Raw genomic sequence first — 18,490 nt, 5'->3', positions numbered from 1 at the left:
CTCTTCCTTCCCATTTTTCTCCCTATTTTCCTTTTTCTCGACCATGCAGCCTGCAGGATCTTAGTCCCAAGATTTGCACCCACCCCCTGCCATGGAAGTGTGGAATCCTAATCACTGGACCCTTTCCTCTGTCTTTCAACATTTATTAAGAGCTGACTGTGTGTCAGGCACTGGCCTGGCCACCGGAGGCTGGCTGTGTCCATAAGACCCAGGCCCTGGCCTGGAGGGCCTCGCAGACAGGCAGATCCACGGCTCTGACCCTGGGCTAGCCGAGCTGAGATGTGCAGCCTGGAGGCCCTGAACCAGCCTGAACCTGGAGGCTGGGTTGTCAGAGAAGGGTGCCCAGAGACAGAAGGCAGAGCGTGCTTTGAAAACACGTAACAGTGTGAGGTCCTGCAAAGGGAAGGGGCTTTACACCATAGGAACAGCATGTGCGAAGCCCCAGAGGCATGCGGCTGCCTGGTTTCTCTGAAGGGGATGCAGGGACCATGGTGGGGGAGGGGCTCGGAGCAGAGGATGGGCCTCAGGCTACAGGCGGAGGGTGGCTCTTAGGGGCGAGCCTGAGGGAGGGACGAAAGGAGGGGCCCCGGTGAGGGGCAGAGTCCCTGACCCGGGAGAGTGTGTTCGTGTCCTGGGGCTGCCTTAACAAAGTCCCAACAGACTGGGTGGCTTCAAACAACAGGAGTTTATTCTTTCACAGATCTGGAGGCTAGAAGTCTGAAATCGCGGTGCCACGTTCCCTCTGAAACTCTGGGAGAATCCTTCATTGCCTCTTAGCTTCCGGAGGTGGCCGTCACCCCTGGCGTTCCTAGGTTGGCAGCTGCGTCACGCCAGCCTCTGCCTGTCTTCGCGTGGCGCGGTCCCTGTGCGTCCGTGTGTGTTCACATGACGCGTCCACGTCTCATCAGGACACCAGCCATGTTGGATTAGGGTCCACACCGAGGACCTCGTCTTTCTTGTTATATGTACAAAGACCCTGTTTCCAAATGCCAGTCATAGGGAACTGAGAGGTGGGACTCCAGCATGTCTTTTCAGGGGATACAGTTCAACCCCTAACAGAGAGGAACAAGTAGTTTCACTGCATTTCCCCCGGGGGCAGCCTTGATCCCTGCTTGGCTTTCACGGGTCTGGCCTACGGGTCGCCCCCACTGGCCAGTAACGGCAGAACCCGCCGAGACTGAACTTGGGAGCATGGCGCCCTCTGCTGTCCACGTGTAGCAAGAGCAGCCCGGTTCCTGAAGGCGACCCCCTTGCAGAGCCGCTTGGAGACCTATTTTTCCGGCCACGGAAAAGCCCTTCAGTCCTGAGGCTGAGGTGGCCAACTGGAATGGTGCTGAAGGTCTGGGGGCTGCGAGCACCAGCTTGGCAGCTGACTGACCTGGGTTTGCGTCCTGCCTCTATGGTTGGCTGACTGGGTGACCCTGGGCTGGTGGCTCTGCTTCTCTGTGTCTCCATCACCTTCTCGGGGCAGCAAAGGGTATTGTGCGTGTTCCCACAGGGCACAGTGCTGGGCACAGGGTGGTTGCTCAGTATCTGGCAACTAGTCATTATCAAAATGTTAATTGTGTTAATATGTGAGTTAAGAACTGTACTGATTTTAAAACAAACCAGGCAGATGATCAATGCTAATAAAGTAATTTATGTTCTTAGCATCTAGTAACGGCCAGATTTGTTCTCCTTGGATCCCCTAAAGGGCCTAAGAGTGCCAATATTCATAATAATAAATAATGAAATAATATATCAGATTATTATTGGCATTTCTAGGCCCTTAGAGTTCCAGGGAATAGAATTACGGGGTTCCACGAGCCAGAAAGTTATAATATTGCACTCGATCACATCTCTCTCTGATTAATAAAAGGAGGGAAAATTCTCTAATAAATGTGGGGTCAGTTACAGCATTTCCTGCAATACACCTAGCTATTGTCAGTTTTATTTATTTTCGCTTATATGTCTCCTTATGAATAAAATAAAGACTCTGAGGGTGTGCTAATCTCTTGCTACAAGGAACACTATGAGGGTGCAGGCAGTAGCCCCAGGCGGTTGGTGGGGTCAAACCGGTCCCTGCCGACTGGAAGTCCTGGTTGCCCAGGACTGAGGTGTTTGCTGCAGTGTGGAGCTTTCAGGGCTGAAACCAGGTCGGCCCCAGGAACTGAAACAGTCGGTCACCCTCACTCCTTCCTACCCTGCTTGGACCAGAAGCTCACTCCAGGAGGAGGACTGACTCAAGCCCAGGGAGGTGAGTGATCGATCAGGCTGACTTATCTGGCTTCAAATTCTGACCCTGGCACTCTTAGCTGTGTGACCTTGGGAAGGTCACTTAACCTCTTTGAACTTTGGTCTCTAAAGCTAGGATGCTGTACATATTCAGATAAGATATATAAGCACTTGGTTTGGAGCCTGGCACAAACAGGTCTCCAAGAGTCTCCTGGCTGCAATTTCTGCCTTCCACATCTGGCTTCTGGCTCCTGGTTAGAGACCGAAGGAAGGGCCTTTGTCCCCTTGGGGAGGCTGAGGGAGGCAGGTGGTTTGAGCTGACAAATCCCCACCCTGATTGATCATACTTGACGTGCATGGCTGCTCTCTGGACCTGAGCTCCAGCAGGGCCTGGGCCATCTAGCTGACTGCTGTCTGCTCAGGACCAGCTCAAGGCTGGGGTGCACAACCAACAGCTAATAAATACCTTTTTTTTTTTTTGGATAATTGAACCCTAGGATGAGAGGGGGAAATCCAGGACTGAGGGAGGCCTGGAGCACAAGCAGAGGATGAGGCAGCCGGGAGAGGTCAGTGGGGGAGAGGGAGCCGGCAGGGACAGGGTGAACAGACATTGGCTGTGGAAAGGATTTGGGATCCTGGGGAGATGGTTTAGTACCGGGGTCTGATTCATCCTGCAAGCAATTCCCTTCTGTTCTCAGAAGGTCAATCCCACATGGTATATGGGATGGCGACTGCGCCTATCTCAAAGGGTTACTGTGAGGACTGATGAGGGCAGGAGGAGCCCTCAGCCTGGGTCCAGGGTCTGCTAAGTGCTCCCCACCTCCCTGTCACTCTCATGCACACACACACACCCCCCCCCCCAACATGATCTTCTAGATCTTGGGACCTCACGGGAGTCCTTCAAACACAAAGGGCTTCAGCATGTGACAGATACACACCAAACCCCGCCCCACCCCTGGGCTCTGAACCCCTGGGCTCTGTCCACAGGTGCCCACTGCACTCCCTTGGGGTCCCCCATTCCCCACCACTCACATCCCCCGTGCACACACACACCAGGGCCTCGCCAGTCAGCACCACTGAGGCTGATTAACAAAAACACATCAAATTCTTTTACTTCCGAAGTCTCCCCTTCAAGGGAGCCAGAAAATAGAACATTCTTTTTGGTGGAGGGTAGGGGGATTTAATTAAAAAAAAAAAACAAACACTCTAATTAGTCAAATACTGATCTCAGTTAGGCCCTGTGTGCCGTGGGCCCAGTCCTTGGCTGGTTGCACCCTCAGAACAGCCCCACCTCACCCCAGGAACTGGGGTGGCACCAAGAGGGGCCGCAGGGGGGTGGCTGGCGGGACCCCCGCCGGGCCCTCCTCGGCGGGGGCCCCGGGGTCACCACCGCAGGAAGTCCCGGATGAACTTGCAGAGCTTGATGAACCACAGGTTGGCTCCCAGGTCCATCAGGTACTGGATCTCCGGCGTGAGCATGCGCCGGCAGAGCTGCGCATGCCGCTGCCCGATGCTCTTCTTGAGGTTGTAGCCCAGGATGGACTTGGCGCCCAGCGGCTGCCAGGGCTGCATGGCCGAGTCCTCGATGGCCGCCGCGTCCACCGCGCGGCCGCCGTCGATGCAGATGCGGCGCATGCGCTCGTTGGCGCGCCGCAGGGCGGCCACCTCGCGGGCCATGCGCTCGCGCCCGAAGGCCTCCACCTTGCGCAGAAGCTGGCGTTGAAGTGGCGGTAGAGGCGCGCGTCCAGCACGTTCCAGGCCGTGGCGCGCCGGTACAGCTCGCCCGAGAGGCGCGGCACGGCCGAGGCGCGGCGGGCGTTGAGCTTGAAGTAGAGCACGTCCTCCAGCTCCCAGCACAGCAGGTCCTTGAGCAGCACGAGCGACTCGTCGAAGTACTCCTGCAGCAGCACCAGGTGGAAGTGGCGCTCCACCTCCAGGATGTGCTCCTGCACCTGCGGCTGCTGGGGTCCAGGTCGCTGTCGTAGCCCAGGTCGAAGAAGAGCAGGTTGCGGAGGTAGTGGGCGTTGTAGCCGCGGGGGTCGTAGTAGCGGTCGGGGTCCTGCAGGAACTCGGCCAGCTTGTCGCGGCCCGAGAGCTTCCACGTGAAGGGCACCACGGAGCCGAAGTAGTGGAAGGAGGACTCGAAGAGGCGGGCGGGGTCGCGCAGCACGGTGATGAAGGCGGCGTTGGGCGCCACCAGGCCCCGCACCTCGTCGTAGTGGAAGCGCATGTGGTTGCAGATGATGTTGAAGCAGGCCCCGGGCCGGTAGTCCTGCACCAGGCTGCGCGCGAAGAAGGCGGGGTAGTCGAAGTCGTTGCGGCCGTTGGGGAAGGCGAACTTGAGCCCGTGCTTCTGGCCGAAGCGGAACAGGATGTTGAGCAGCGTGCTGCTGGCCGTCTTGTGCGTCTTCATGAACACGATGTCCCGCCGCGGCTGGCAGCCTCCCGCCGAGCCGTTGGCCGAGGTGGGAGCCTCTGGCTCCCTCGGGGCCGGAGAGCAGGGTGCCGCGCCCTCGGGGGTCCTGCTGGGGATGGAGGGGTGGCAGAGCCTCAGGAATCGGCCTGCCGGCCCCTCCACCCCGGGTCTACAGAGCAGGTGGCTGGGAGTGGGGGGCGGGTACCCCAGGGACTCGCCATGGTCAGGGAGCTGGGGGACCAGATGGGCCTGTGTTCCAGGCTGCAAGGCTTAGGTCAGTGGTTTGGCCTATCTGGCCTTACTTTCCTCTTCTGTGAAATGGGGACAGTAACCCTCTTTGTGGTGTTGCTGTGAGGACAAGAACAAGTCTCATTCATGGCCACTTGATGTACATTCATCAAGAGTTCGTATGAGGCTGGACCACATGAAACCCTGCATGCAAAAATGGGCATTTCCTCTAGTTCGACTTAATACCTCCAACTAAGGGCACAGGCTTGGGTAGGTGATCAGCCCAATGGGGAGGCAGGATGACCTCATGGTTAGGAGCCAGGCTTGGAGGCAGGCAGACCGCAGTTTGAATCCAGGCCTGTGCCAGCCGAGTGCTCTTGGACTGGGCATCCCCACCTCCCGGCCCCGCTGGAGCCCACCGTGCAGATGGTGATATTTTATTCTTACGCTCCATGTCCGGCTCTGTTAGCACACCCACTTCACAGATGAGGACACCGAGGCTCAGGGTTCCACAGTGAGTTCCCTGCCTTCAGTGGGACTTCTGCCCCGGGCACAGGGTGGCCACCCAGGAGGTAGCCCTTGTTATCAGACTGGGAGCCAACCCTCCGCTACCCCCAGCCCTCGGCCGCCCAGCAGGACCACTCACGTGGAAGCCAGGCCAGTGTACAGTGGGGGGACAGCATAGGAGTACAGCAGTAGCAGGAAGCTGGTGAAGAGCGCTCCCAGCACCAGCCCCTTGGCCATGGACTCCCAGCGCTTCTTCTGTGGCAGCGGCATCTCAGACACCTGCAGGGGGTGGGTGAGGGGGGTGCAGAACAGGGCACGTGTTAGGAGGCCGGCCCCAGGGAGCCCTCACCACCATCCGCGGCCTGGCTGCCTTGAGAGGCAGCTTTTAACATTGGGACCTGCCTTCGCCAGCTCTGTGGCCACCCCCACCTCAGCAGTCCAGATAAGGACAGCATCTGGGCTGCAGATGGACACGGTGGACAAAGCCAACGCCAAGAAAGGCTGGGGCGAGAGGCAGGGGAAGGCTCTGCTGCCTGGGTCAGTTTTCATTTGTGAGCTGAGTGGTGGGTATATGGGTGTTATCCGTTTTATTTTTTGTAGACCTTTCTGGGCTTCATAATGAAATCATCTAAATAAAACAAGGAAAAGAAGACCCTTTCCTAGTGCCCTGTACCCCCAGGCCTGGGCCAGGGGTATCTACAGAGAGGGCCCTGGGGCCTGAGTCTCTCATCTTTCTGAAGGTTCAGCCAACCTGCCTGGCCCCCCTGCCACCCTTCCCAGCCGTCCAGTGAGCGGCTGAGCTCCTTGTCTCTCCACACTGGCTCCTGTTCCCATGGGGTCTGTAGGGGACCAGGTGGAGAAACTGAGGCTCAGCGTGAGGAAGGAGAAGACTCAGCTCACACAGGCCTCTGCCCACATGTCTGCCTCTTCTCCAGCTGCTGGCAGGCTGGGTCAACCAGGTTAGGTCTGAATTGCAGGTGAACAACAAATGTTTTAGTTATCTGTATGTCCCAAATAATGCCTAGGATATACTTATACTAAAAATTATTCAGTATTTCTCTGAATATCAGATTTAACTAGATGTCCGGGGGCCGGATGAGTGTTCCAGCTCTCAGCAGGGAACCGCTGGACCGTGCCTACAGGGGGCACCTGTGCGCCTTGAGACCAGTCTGTGACCTCAGGCTCAGTAGCAGGCAGCCCAGGAGCTGGAGCAGCCCATTCACCCTGAAATTCTCCCTTGGTCACAGCCTTTTTCAGCAGCAGCCTGGTCTTACTTTTCAGTCCCTGGTGGCTCAAGACAGTAAAGCGTCTGCCTGAAATGCAGGAGACCAGGGTTCGATCCCAGGGTTGGGAAGGTCCCCTGGAGAAGGAAATGGCAACCCACTCCAGTGCCCTTGCCTGGAAAATCCCATGGACGAAGGAGCCTGGTAGGCTACAGTCCATGGGGTCATAAAGAATCGGACACGACTGAGTGACTTCACTTCACTTTTCACTTTTCCTGGTTTTTGGGGGCTAGGTTTTAGGTCTGACTGTGGTGACCCTGTCAGCAGGGGGCTGAGGCCTGAGCTGAAATGGGGGTTGTTCAGGCAGAGCTGTGCGGATCCAGGACAGAGCTGGGACTCCGGGACCTTCTCATGGCCCCTTAGCTGCAAAGCCAAGGTCCCAAACTTTCCATTCCGTGCTGCACTGGGCCCCGGGTGCTGGAGGCCATGAGAGGTCATCCATGCCGCCCGCGATCACACACACGGCACGTCACCACTGACCCTGGGGCCAGAGGCCAGCCAGCCAGCCTGGAGGAGAACCCCTGGGAGAGTGACCGGAGGCACCCACAAACCTTTCCCAGAGAAGGGGCATTCCAGGCCTACCTGACCAGTCCCTCAGCCCCCCGCTGATCATCTAGAAAGTGCTCTCACAGGAAAGGACTAGCCGGAGGGAACCTGGCTTCCCTGGTGACAAGGACATATCTCTGTCCACTCTTAGGTGGGCAAGGTGGACAGGGTCGGGAGGGAAGGAGAGTGTTTCCGGAGGGTTTTCCTTTCAAAGGAAGACTGTAGAAACCCTCCCAGTTCTAACTCTTCTTCAGAAAGACTTGGGGAAAGTCACCCAAGTAAGGGTGTTCACAGCAGTTTGGTCAGAAAAAAAGAAACCACGTCAGTGTCCATCAGCTGGGAATTCACTGCACAAACCAAGGCCCATTCCCAGACAGAGGCATCTGTACCTGCTTTAACAGATAAAAAAAAAAAAAAAAAGAAAAGAAAACCAAGGTGGAGCTGAATGGACTGGCTCAAAAACACACCATGACCTACTAACATGAAAAAAGAAGTTCTGGGACAGCATGCCACCAAATCCATATAGGTGATGGTAAATACACACAGACCCAGTTAGAAACCCCTGGAGGGTAGTCTAGGTTTTAACAGTGGTATCCTCTGCATAGCTAGGGAGGGGGTATATGAGCAAATACTCTTCTATATTTGGCATTTCTGTAAGGGTTGGATTTCTTTATTAAAGAGAATATATTACTTTTTAATCAGAAAAAGGCAATAACGTGTATTTACTATATTTAAAGAATAGATAAAGCTTGCAAGGTGGGGAAAGTCAGCTCGCGCTGGTCTGGTCACAGAGAGGCCTAGGGGAGGGAGGTGCTGACCCGGGAGCCCCAGGCCCGGGTTTCAACCACAGGAACCCTTTGGAGCCCCAGTTTCTCATCCTAAAATGGGGAAGCTGGTGGTGCTAGCTCTCTCCCTGCCCCGCCCCAGAGATGGACCAGGCAAAGTGACTGGCACGTAGTTGTCACTCACAGAGAGTGGGAACCTGCTCAAAGTCCTGTCCTTGTCGCTCTCGGGGTGGGTCCCCCTTGCCAACCAAGCGCAAATCTGCCCCCCACCTCAAGCGCCCCCACCGGCCTCCTGTTCCTTGGGGTCCCACAGGGCAGTCCTGGGCTGGGCCAGAACCTCAGACTCGAGCCCAAGCCCTGAGTGGAGGCCTGGGCATCGGGTTCTGACTTTCAAATGTCGAGGGGTTCGGATTGCTGCCCTCTGACTCACTCCCTCAGGGCCCACCCCTGTCTCAGGAGCCCACTCACCAGGGCACCTTCTGGAACTCAGGGAGGCTGCTGGTGAGGCTCTGGGAGAGGTCAGGCAGCAGGGGGCAGACCAGCCTCCCAGGACCACCAATCAGGCTCTGCCTGGCCCCGCCCAGGCCCGCCCCCAACCCCCATCAGGGCTTTCCCTCATTCATTCCTTCCTTTCCCACTCTGGCGTCCTCAAAACCAGTAGGGCCCTGCCCTGCCAGGTGCTGGGCCTTGGGCCTCGCCACCCTCTGGGTTCACTTCTGAGCTCCTCTAGGAGCCAGGCCCTGGGACGGGGCTTCTCCAGAGCATCTTACTGAGTCCACCCCGCTGTCCTCGGATTCACTTCTGAGCCCCTCTAGGAGCCAGGCCCTGGGACGGGGCTTCTCCAGAGCATCTTACTGAGTCCACCCCGCTGTCCTCGGATTCACTTCTGAGCCCTCTAGGAGCCAGGCCCTGGGACGGGGCTTCTCCAGAGCATCTTACTGAGTCCACCCCGCTGTCCTCGGATTCACTTCTGAGCCCTCTAGGAGCCAGGCCCTGGGACGGGGCTTCTCCAGAGCATCTTACTGAGTCCACCCCGCTGTCCTCAGAGGCAGGCCTCCCTATCACCCCTGTTTTGCAGGTGGGGAAACTGAGGCTCTGGGTCACAAAGCAGGGGGCACAACTGGGATTCGAGCTGTGGTCTGTTGGCTTGCAGTGTGCATCTTCCCGGCTGTCCGTGGCAGCTGCTGCCCAGCGTGCCGCGCGCCCAGCCCCAGCCCGAGGGGAAAGGGTGTGCACAGCTGGACCTCACAGAAGGCCGAGGCTTGCAAGCAGCTGACAGTCCCAGGGCTGAGGCCATGAGGTGGTGGTGGCGGCTTAGTCGCTCAGTCGTGTCCAGCTCTTTGCGACCCCGTGGACTGTAGTCTGCCAGACTCCTCTGTCCGTGGCATGCATTTTCCAGGCAAGAATACTGGAGTGGGTTGCCATTTCCTCCTCCAGGGCATCTTCACCACCCAGGGATCGAACCCGTGTCTCCTGGCCGGCAGATTCTTTACCACTGAACCATCAGGGAAGCCTAAGGCCTTGGGGTACCGAGGACAATCGCAGCACGGCCCAAGCCTTCCAGCCTCCACCTTGGAAAACGGTGCCTCCAGAAGGCTGAGGCTCAGAGAGGGCAGAGCCCCCATCAAGGTCACACAGCACAGCAGTGGCAAAGACAGGACTAGAGCCTGAGTCTCCCTCCTCTGCTGTGGTGGGACAGTCCCAGGCACTCAGGGCAGACCGCCCCCCTCCCCACCCCACCCCTCTATTCCTGTCCTCCTGGGTTACCCCAGCCAGATCGCCCTCTGTGTGTGCCGACGGCTGGCTCCCGGCCAGACCCAGCACTCCTCCTGTTCAGCTGGACCAGCAGACTCCAGGGAACGAAGGGGAGTCGGGGCTCATCCTCCACAGCATCCACACAGGGACCCCAAGCCTAGGATGGTGAGCCTTCCAGCCTAGGGCGCCACCAGCAGGCAGGCCTCCATCCCAGGGCATCCTGCTCCCCCAGGGGCCGTGCGCAGGGCAGAGGAAGACACTCATCTGGGGCCACGTCTGGCTGCCCCTTCCCTCTCCCTGCCTGAGCCACATCTGACTCCCAGGCTGCCTCTGCGGTCACTGGGAAACTGGATTGCTCCAATGACACCCAGGAGTGTGCTGGCTGGCTCCCTCTTGCTTCAGCGGCCGTGAATATTCATGAGTTCCCTCCCTGGGGAGAGCAGGTGGCATATCCCTGTAGTATCCCTGTACACTGTGGGTGCTGCCCCGGCCCTCTGCCCCCTGGGTGGTTCCCCCTGACCCTCTCTGGACCTCAGCAGCCCGGCAGCTCCTCCATCCAAGGGCTCAGCAAGGTTCCTGGTGTCCTTGGCCCAAGGACACTGGCAGCCGCAGAGCCCTGCAGAGAGCCTGGGACTGGCTTGAAGGCCATGGGAGGGACACGAAGGCAGGTGAGCGGGGAAACTAACTGCTTCTCCAATCACATCTCATGTTAAGTCTCAAAGCTGCCCTCTGAGTCAGGTACTACCGTTAGCCACTCCCCAGGTAAAGAAACCCAGGCTCAGAGAGGTGAATTCACCTGTCCAAGGTCACACAATTAGCCATGAGCAGACAGAACCAGAGTCAAAACACGGACTTGCCAAACTCTAGGTCTTAGAGATGTCCAAGGCACGACCGGAGACCAAGGTTTGTCTAAAAGCTGGGAGAGCCCAGAGAGCCAGGACCTCAACCTGAATGGTGTCCTGGAGGCAAAGTACCTGAGCAGGGCTGGGAGGACGAGTCTGATGAGACTTCACCTCTCTGAGCTCCAGGTTCTTCATCAAAAAGGTACAGAAATGTGCCTCTCCTGCCTCCACCCCCGGTGAGGTGGTGGCACAGGACACCCCTGGATCAGCCTCCAGGGATCTGGGCTGATCAGAGATGCAGATCCTTCCCAAAGTCTCTGTGGGAACAGGTAGGTCTAGGGGCCCTCAGGCTCAGCCCAGGCACTGGAATCTCTCATCCTTGCTCAGCGTTGCTCATGGACAGAGGGTGCCCAGAAAAGCCTCCCCCCTACACCCCACCAAATCCTTCCTTCAACACTGATGCCCAGAGCCCCACCATGGCCCACGCATGGGGCTTTAGGGACCGGAGTATCGCCATCAATTGATCATAATCACTACTGTGACGGTCAGTGATGCCACAGCGAGCACTTTCATAAACCGAGCAGCTGCCAGTGCCTCCGAAGGAGCAGCAGGCATGTGACCCTGTGTGCTCAGCGTTCTTTCCCCCAGAGCCCCGCCCAGCTTCCACGGAACAGGGGAAGCCCAGAGTCCTCCTCTCCCTGGGGGCTGAGCTGAGTCCAGGGCCGGCATCAAAGAGCAGATACCGAGGTTTAGGAGCGTGGACTCTGGACCAGAGTCTAGTCTTGTGCTCGGGACTCGCCATGCATCACGCACCCTCATAACCTTTGCAGGGAGCCCTCTTTATCCCCCACTGTACTGTAGACGAGAAAGCTGAGGCGCAAGGAGAGGAAGTGACAAGCCCAGAGTCGGGAGGTAGGGGGGCAGATGTAAGATCCTCATCCAGGTGGGAGTGGAGCGCAAGCTTTTGAGCAAGAAGTGAAATCGTGAGAGGAGTGGGAATCTAGTAAGAAGAGCCAAGTAAATATTTTATTTACACGCATATGTATCAGTAACATAGAGTTTTGGAAAAATAAAGCACTGCAAGTTTGGGAACTTCCTGGTGGTCCAGCGGGGAAGAGGATGCACTCCCAGTGCAGGGGGCCCAGGTCCAACCCCCGTCAGGGAACTCGATCCCACGTGCTATGACCAAAGATCCCATATGCCACAGTTAAGACCCGGTGCAGCCAAGTAGACCTTTTTATTCTAACCTGAAATTTTCATATTTCTAAATACTGTTCTTGTCCTAGTGGACTGAGGCCAAGCATAAGGGAAATCTACTCAGTGCTGCTGCTCTTAATATTTCTACTTGGAGTTTGATCACTGCATTTTCTCTTTGACAACAACACTGCTCTAGTAGCCAGTGTAAACAGTGCATTGTATGCTGCTGCTGCTAAGTCGCTTCAGTCGTGTCCGACTCGGTGTGATCCCATGGACTGCAGCCTACCAGGCTCCTCCATCCATGAGATTTTCCAGGCAACAGTAATGGAGTGGGGTGCCATTGCCTTCTCCCACAGTGCATTGTATAATTTGATTCAATTATTTTGATTTACCTAATTTTCATACTGTTCTTTAGTAGCCGGCCTTTAGCTGGGGTTCGATGTCCACAAGCACTTACCATGAAAAAACTTCATTTTAGAATGGCGAGTGATCACCCAATAAGAGTTTTGTTAGGAAAATTATTTGAGAATGATAGAAGATGCCTAAGGAAACTTCTGATCCAGTGACGCTCAAAGGAATAGACTATAAAATAAATTGGGAGAGATAGAGGGAAATTTCAGTGTAGTATAACCTAGACTTGTACTTTTTTATTATGTATTCATTTATATCCAGAAAAACAAAGATGAAATTCTAAAGATGCAAATGCATGCTAATATCTAATCCTCTCATTCACACCAGTTCATTTTGTATGCAATTTTGGTTCCAGAAATGTACATTTTCCTCTCCCATAAAAGTAGTCTGGAGGCTGGACATGAAAACAAGTTACATCTAGCCAGTTTTTCAGTTATAAGTGACCCACAACTTAAAACTCACTGCAGTAGAGACACAACAGTCCGAACAGCTTCCTCTCTGCCAGCCCTTTTATTAAGGCTTCGTAAAAAGTGAACGGTATGCGTGCACATGTTTAGTGACTCAGTCGTGTCTGACTCTCTGCGACCTTTCGGCCTGTAGCCCGCCAGGCTCTTCTGTCCATGGGACTTTTCAGGCGAGAATACTGGAGTGGGTTGCCATTTCCCTCTCCAGCGGATCTTGCCGACCCAAGGATCAAACCCACACCTTTTCTTTCTGCTGCATCGCAGGCGGATTCTTTACCCACTGAGCTGTGGTATAGAATATCGAAAAACCAACAAGCGCTGATTCAAAGCAAATTCCTCTCTTAATTACAACACCATGTGGCAACCCACTCCAGTGTTCTTGCCTGGAGAATCCCAGGGATGGGGGAGCCTGATGGGCTGCCATCTAAAGGGTCGCACAGAGTCGGACACGACTGAAGCGACTTAGCAGCAGCAGCAGCAACAGGTCAAGAGAGTTTAACATCTGAGACAAGGGCAACTCATTAAAACAATAGCATCTTGATGTAGTAATTAAGAAATATGACTCCATGGCTGTCATGGATATCTCAAGCACTTTGGATCTTTTAATTGCTTTTATTGAAAACTACAATACAAAACACTGCTTTGATTGGTGCTATATTGGGTAAGCAGTTAGCATATTAAAAAGCAGATATACTAGATATGCTAGATAAGCAGATATGCTAGATAGCATATTAAAAAGCAGAGACATTACTTTGCCAACAAAGGTCCATCTAGTCAAGGCATTGTTTTTTCCAGTGGTCATGCATGGATGTCAGAGTTGGACTATACAGAAAGCTGAGCGCTGAAAAATTGATGTTTTGAACTGTGGTGCTGAGAAGACTCTTGAGAGTCCCTTGGACTGCAAGGGGATCCAGCCAGTCCATCGTAAAGGAGATCAGTCCTGAATATTCATTGGAAGGACTGATGTTGAAGCTGAAATCCAATACTTTGGCCACCTGATGTAAAGAACTGACTTGAAAAGACTGATTTGAAAAGACCTTGATGCTGGGAAAGATTGAAGGTGGGAGGAGAAGGGGATGACAGAGCATGAGATGGTTGGGTGGCATCACCGACTCAATGGACATGAGTTTGAGTGAACTCTGGCAGCTGGTGATGGACAGGGAGGCCTGGCGTGCTGTGGTCCATGGGGTCGCAAAGAGTCGGACACGACTGAGTGACTGGACTGAATTGAACTGAACTGGTAAGCTGTTTGGGAAGTATGAAGAAAAGACATGAATAAAAGCATTTTCTAAAGTGAGAGATGTTTGGGATTAGACGATGCGAGCTATTATATATAGAATGGATGAACATCAAGGTCCTGCTGTATAGCACAGGGAGCTATATTCCATGTTCTGTAATAAACCATAATGGAAAAAATATATATATATAAAAATATATATATGGAAAAAGAATATATATATGTGTGTGTGTGTGTGTATAAGTGAATCACCTTACTGTACACCAGGAACTAACACAACCTTGTAAATCAACTATACTTCAATAAAATAAATTTTAAAAAGAAGAGCTGCATGGAGCCAAGCCTTCCGGAGTGAGAGTGTTGGTTGCAGGAGCTGTGCCTGCAGCCTTGCCAGAGGGGGCTCTTCCCAAGTGTCAGTGACACCGGCTCTGGTTGGTTCTGCCCCCATGGGAAAATTTCTTTTTTGTATAATTTTATTTGCTTCTTTTCGGCCGTGCTGGGTCTTTGTGGCTGCGTGGGCTTTTCTCTAGCTGCGGCAAGCCGGGCCGCTCTCTAGTTGGGGCCCACGGGCTTCTCTTTGAGGTGGAGCACAGGCTCAGGGGCATGCGGGCTTCAGTAGTTGCAGCACGTGGGCTCAGTAGCTGCGGTTCCCAGACTCTAGAGCACAGGCTCAACAGCTGTGGCCCAGGAGCTTAGCTGCTGCTGGGCATGTGGGGTCCTTCCGGGCCAGGGATCGAACCCGTGTCTCCTGCATTGGCAGGTGGAGTCTCCACCACTGAGCCAGCAGTACAGGTGTTCTGCAGGTATTGACTGAGCACCTGTACAGCGCCCAGCACTGGGGTGCAGGCTGCCCAGTGCATGGAGCCCAGGCTTTCAGGGCGGGGGGCGAGAGAGGTGCAGGCAGACAGCTGCGGGTGCTCTGATGGAGACACACAGGCAGAGCTTCCTGGTGCAGAGAACACACCGGATCCAGCCTGGAGGGGCGGCAGCGGGGGTGGATGCTCGGGGCCCGAGACCACCCAGAGGGGCTGGATGGGGGGTGGGTGCTCAGGGCCGGTGACCGCCCAGAGGGACGGGATGGGGCGTGGGTGCTCAGGGCCCCGTGAGCTAGAGGGGCGGGATGGGAGGTGGGTGCTCAGGGCCCTGTGATCACCTAGAGGGGCGGGAGAGAAGTGCAAGAGGCAGGGCATATATGTATACATAGAACCGAATCACTTTGTTGTACAGCAGATACTAACCGCATTGTAAAGCAATTATACTCCACATTAAAAAAAAAGAAAAGAAATCTACTGTTCCAACTCCTTTTTTAGCTTGGGTAGGGAAAAAGACATTAAAATGACATTAAAAATGAAATAGAAAATGCCTCAGCCGAGAGTGCCTAGAGAGACAGGACAAGAAAATGGAATGTGGCATCCTGGATAGGATCCCGAAATGGAAAAAAACTAAGCAAATCTAAATAAAACACAGATCTTAATTACTAATCACATAGCAATAATGGCTCATTAAAGGTCACAAACATACATATGAAAGTCAAGTGTTAATGTGAAGCATCTATGGGAACTTTCTGTAGTATCCTCACAATTTTTCGGTAAGTCTTTTTAGAATGGTTCTAAAAAATAAAGTTTGTAAAAAAACAATAATTAAAAAAAAAAACAACCAACAATCAAATGCAACAGAACAGAAGGGAGGCCTTCCTCTGGGTAGGCTCTGTGTGCGCCCATGACCTCAGGTCTGACTCCCAGCATCTTGAAGGTAGAGACCAGTATTACACAGGCCAGGAGAGCGAGGCAGCTTGTATGGGCACCCTGCTAGCAATCACTGTTCTGTCTGATTCCAGCCTGGCTTCTGACTTCTCTCCTGGCTCAAGCTCAAAAGCCATTCCATGGGATATGCTGAGATGACATGAATTTTTTCCCTAAGTTCTAGGGTGGTTTCTGTCACTCTAACTATTCTGCACTACTTCGGCAGTTCCTAGAGGAAATTCCTCCTCCGCCTTTTATTACACCCAGTCTCTGAACGTTCACTGGGCACTGGTGTCAGATCCCTGAGAGAATGACACCTGAAGCCCTGTCTTCAAGGAGCTGGAGACAGACCCAACCCTGAAGACAGTTCAGTGGTATTTACTCAAGACCTGGCCAGGCCTGTCATCCTGAGAACTTCCTAGGTGTTACCTCTAACCTCACCTCACCCTGTTGCCCACCATGCCAGGCCCTACACCCTCTCATTTAATTCATAACAACCCTTGGGGAGGTGGCCTCATGCCCACTTTATGGATGAAGAAACTGAGGCGCCATAAGATTTTTGTGCTACGCTGATTTGGACGGGAACTGAGATTCCAGCCCACTCTTCAGGGCTGTCCCCCAAAGTCTCCCACCTGCTTTCCTGAAGCACCACCCCCATTCCCTGCCACCCTGTCAGCCTCTACCAACCCCAGCTGGCCTCACCTCGGAGCCAGCGCAGGAGGAAGTGGTCATCAGCCTTGGGCAGTATGGGGAGCAGGTCCTGAAGGTTGTCCCGGAACTGAGGGAGGGGATACAGTGGTCAGAGGTGCTCCCACAATCCCAACGCTGTCCCAGACCTTCCCAGTCTCAGTCCACTGGTCAGTCCTGCCCAGGGACCCTGCAGAGTTAGCAGCACATGCCCGGACCAGGTTGCGACCTGGGAATGGGTCAGCCCTCAGCCCACCATGGCAGGAAGAGTTGGATCCTTCTCAAACCTGAGGAGTTCTTTGCCCCACAAGACCCTTCTTCTGTAGGTTCAAGGGAGGGTTATGCCGTTTCTGTTTTTATAAACATCCCTGGTGAATCTGATGCAGGCCCACCAGAACATTCTGGAGACGTTGCCTGGATATTGAGTCATGAGGATCTGGACTTGGAAGCAAGTAGCTTAACCTTTCTGAGCCTCAGTGTCCTTGTCTGTGAAGTGGGGATAATGATACATTTGTGCCAGTCAAAGGAGTTTGTGAAGGTAAAGGCTTTAGATTCAGGCCTGGCTTGCAGCAGGTGACAGATGTGAGGCTCACAAACCAGGAGCCTCAAAAGAAACCCTTCTCCAGTGTCTGAAATTGCCCTTTCACAGGCTTAAGGTGTGAGCCACGGTTGTGATTGGAGAAGGAAATGGCAACCCACTCCAGTATTCTTGCCTGGAGAATCCCATGGACAGAGGAGCCTGGTGGGTTACAGTCCGTAGCATCGCAGAGAGTCAGGCGTGACTGATCGACTGAACAGCAACAGTTGTGATACCCTCCTGTCCCCAACGTTGCCACCCTGAATTCACAGCTTCCAGTCTCTGGCCACCTGCAAACTGATTTTTTTTTTTGTGGCCATGCCACAGGGGTGTGGGATCTTAGTTCCCTGACCAGGGATTGAACCCATGCCACAGCAGTGAGTCCTAACCACTGGATTGCCAAGGAATTCCTGGCAAATAGAATTAATGCTGTAGCAACTAAGACCTCCTCATGGTTAAGACACTACCAGGTGAGGCTCAGACTTCCCTGGTGGCTCAGACAGTAAAGCGTCTGCCTACAATGCGGGAGACCGGGATTCAATCCCTGGGTTGGGAAGATCTCTTGGAGAAGGAAATGGCAACCCACTCCTGTATTCTTGCCTGGAAAATCCATGGACGGAGGAGCCTGGTAGACTACAGTCCATGGGGTCGCAAAGAGTCCCATAGGGCTGTCTTGATACCACCAATCCCTCCCCCCATTTCCCTTTAATGAAAACATTAACAATAGGGAGAAGGCTTACCGCCTGGGGATTCAGAAAGCCACAGAGAGAAACCAAACAAATAAAGGTTGCAATCTGGGCAGGAGACCTGGGCGGCTGTCTACCCAAGGCTGCCTCAGTGCAAAAGGCAGGGCCGCCCTCCTCCACCTTCTCAAGGGACAGGCGCCGGCAGAGGTGGAGAGCAGTACTGAGTCGCAGAGAGGCCCAGAGAGGGGGGCTCCTGGGCCAGGTGGGTGCCCAGCTCCCTGGACAACCTGTGCGCTGGAGCCGAAGGTCTGGACGCCCACTCTCCAGGGTCCCCTTCCGCAGCTGTGCCCCGGGGGCTGCTCGCCCCCTGCCCAAGCCTCCCCGCTCCCAAGTTCCTCACCCGGGTCAGCGCCTCCTGCTGCTGGGGGCTCAGGTCCCCAACTCGGCCGCTCAGGGTTCCCTGAGCGCCGGTGTCCAGGACGAGTCTGCCCGCCCTGCTGCCTGGGCTGTTTTTGCTGGGCGGGTCGGATGTTGGTCCCGCCCCCACGGCCTGGAGAGCACCCCTCCTTTCCCGACCCTTCCCGCCAGCTTTGCGCCTCCGCTCAGGGACTTTTCCCACAGTCGCTAAGGCACACCCTACCCGGGGCAGGGAGGTGACCTGCTCCAGAGGGATCCCAGAGCACAGACTCTAGGCGGGGGTCGGGGGGTGGGGAGCGCCACCAGGCTCCTCCCACCTCCCGGCGACCTCATCCCAGGGGCTCCCACAGGGTCCCAAGGGACAGGCAAGACAGGGGGGCATCAGAGACATGTGGGCAACTTTCAGGGATCACAGCAGATCTCCTTCCCAACAAACTTAATAAATTTGGTTCACCCCTCCGGGTGGTAGCGTGCCTTTCTGCCAACCTGTCCCTGG

General features: G+C 54.8%; 1 pseudogene; it reads right to left on the bottom strand.

Annotated features, from left to right (window-relative positions):
• Positions 1-3,343: 3,343 nt before the first annotated feature.
• LOC113889428 lies at positions 3,344-18,083 on the bottom strand (annotated as a pseudogene).
• Positions 18,084-18,490: the final 407 nt, after the last annotated feature.

This window comes from Bos indicus x Bos taurus, unplaced genomic scaffold (genome assembly GCF_003369695.1).
Source record: "Bos indicus x Bos taurus breed Angus x Brahman F1 hybrid unplaced genomic scaffold, Bos_hybrid_MaternalHap_v2.0 tig00478993_arrow_arrow_obj, whole genome shotgun sequence".
Classification (NCBI taxonomy): Eukaryota; Metazoa; Chordata; class Mammalia; order Artiodactyla; family Bovidae; genus Bos; species Bos indicus x Bos taurus.
The sequence above is the reverse complement of the archived record's forward strand: the minus strand, read 5'-3'. Positions and strand labels throughout refer to the sequence as shown.